The sequence below is a fragment of the Populus nigra genome, chromosome 2 (assembly GCF_951802175.1).
Source record: "Populus nigra chromosome 2, ddPopNigr1.1, whole genome shotgun sequence".
Lineage (NCBI taxonomy): Eukaryota > Viridiplantae > Streptophyta > Magnoliopsida > Malpighiales > Salicaceae > Populus > Populus nigra.
This window is the reverse complement of record NC_084853.1, coordinates 11,092,287-11,094,786: the sequence shown is the minus strand read 5'-3', so window position 1 is coordinate 11,094,786 and position 2,500 is coordinate 11,092,287.

Below are 2,500 nucleotides of genomic sequence, written 5' to 3'. Positions count from 1 at the left end.
TGGGTGGGATTAGAGGCCTGCCATGGTGGTGAGGGGCGGCGAGGACCGTGAAAGCTAGAGTTTTTCAGAGGCTGCCGGGAAAAAGGCCCCTCGGGTGGCGGGGTGCGAGGACCAGGCGCGTCATTCAATTCTCTTCCCTATCAACTTGGCTCCCGTTGGCGGGATTGGAGGCCTACTGTTTGTTACAGGGCTAAAATCGTCAGGGGAAGAGCTGACGAAACAATGCTGGTTTGGATGCAGGGGGTAGTGTTGGAATCGGCAGCGCGGACAAAATCGGCAAAGTCGACAAAAAAGACTGTTGGTCTGGACATCGGGGCAGCGGCAGCCATGCCGACAGGGGGGGAAATCGGCAGCGCAGATTTGTGCAGCTGCAGGTTCGTCGGGGAAATCGGCAGCGCAGATTTTTCGATGAACATGGGCTGGAAGATGGACTGTCCAGGCCAGGCAGGGAAATTCGTCAAGGGGACACGCTGACGAAAGTAGGCTCGTCGGTGAAAATCGGCAGCGCAGATTTTTCGACGAACAGGGGCTGGATGCTGGACCGGCCGGGCCAGGCAGGAAAATTCGTCAGGGGGGCACGCTGACGAAAAGAGGGGCTGCCGCGTGGAAAATCGGCAGCGCAGATTTTTCGACGAACATTCGTCAGGGGGGCACGCTGACGAAAAGAGGGGCTGCCGCGTGGAAAATCGGCAGCGCAGATTTTTCGACGAACAGGGGCTGGATGCTGGACCGGCCGGGCCAGGCAGGAAAATTCGTCAGGGGGGCACGCTGACGAAAAGAGGGGCTGCCGCGTGGAAAATCGGCAGCGCAGATTTTTCGACGAACATTCGTCAGGGGGGCACGCTGAGGAAAACAGGGGCTGCCGCGTGGAAAATCGGCAGCGCAGATTTTTCGACGAACATTCGTCAGGGGGGCACGCTGAGGAAAACAGGGGCTGCCGCGTGGAAAATCGGCAGCGCAGATTTTTCGACGAACAGGGGCTGGATGCTGGACCGGCCGGGCCAGGCAGGAAAATTCGTCAGGGGGGCACGCTGACGAAAAGAGGGGCTGCCGCGTGGAAAATCGGCAGCGCAGATTTTTCGACGAACAGGGGCTGGATGCTGGACCGGCCGGGCCAGGCAGGAAAATTCGTCAGGGGGGCACGCTGACGAAAAGAGGGGCTGCCGCGTGGAAAATCGGCAGCGCAGATTTTTCGACGAACAGGGGCTGGACTGGCCGGGCCAGGCAGGAAAATTCGTCAGGGGGGCACGCTGACGAAAACAGGGGCTGCCGCGTGGAAAATCGGCAGCGCAGATTTTTCGACGAACAGGGGCTGGACTGGCCGGGCCAGGCAGGAAAATTCGTCAGGGGGGCACGCTGACGAAAGTAGGCTCGTCGTGGAAAATCAGCAGCGCAGATTTTTCGACGAACAGGGGCTGGACGCTGGACTGGGCCAGGCAGGAAAATTCGTCAGGGGGGCACGCTGACGAAAACAGGGGCTGCCGCGTGGAATGGCAGCCTACACGCAGATGCGAATTCGGCAGCGCACGATGGCTTGAGCAGGTCATGGGTTCGACTTGGCGCGATCTGAAACCTGGACGAGGGACTGTCGACGCTGGACGAGCCAGCGCGGTGGCCTGTCGTGCCCCGTTCAGGGGGGGCCTGCCGCGGAGACAGCCCTCGCGGGCTCGACAGCGCAGGCCAGCGTCCCCGACGTCGCTGGCCGCGGCAGGCGAGCTGCCGGGGTTCCCGCATTCCTACAAGAAAACGTCGTGCTTTCCACATGAAACCAATCCAGTAAAATCAGCCATATTTTTATGAGGCTGCCCACTGAATTTGGGGTCATTCCGGGCCGGTTCCTAGTTTTGCGGATTTACTCGATTTCTAATGGTAGGAAAATTAAAACAAATACTTCCCGACCTCGAAAAATTCTGGGAAAATTAATGAAGGTGGATTGGATTTTTGCCAACCTCTCTGCAAAATTTCAGCTCAAAATACCAAGAAATGAATTTTTTAGAGGGGGGGTGACAGCTGGGACCTAGTAGTGTCTCCCCCTGCCAGAGCTGCAATGACACTTATTGCTCTTTAGGGAGCCACCAGGCCGGCGCCCCTCAAAGACCACACGCGCGCGCGCGCCCGCCCGCGCTGGGCGCTGGGGCGCTGGGGCCTGAGGGCCTGGGGCCCTTGGGGGCCCTTGGGCGCTTGGGCGCGCGCGCGCGGCCCCCGCAGCCATGCCGCGCCGCGCGACGCGCGGACAGCCCCTGCTGGCTTGCTCTCTCGCCCGCGGGGGGGCTGCCTTCGGGCCCTGGCCCCCCGCGTTCTGGCCTGCCCCCTGCGGGGGAGAGGCTAGGCGCTGCAGGGGCCAGCCCGACGTCGCTGGCCGCGGCAGGCGACAGCCCCTGCTGGCTTGCTCTCTCGCCCGCGGGGGGGCTGCCTTCGGGCCCTGGCCCCCCGCGTTCTGGCCTGCCCCCCGCGTGGGAGAGGCTAGGCGCTGCAGGGGCCAGCCCGACGTCGCTGGCCG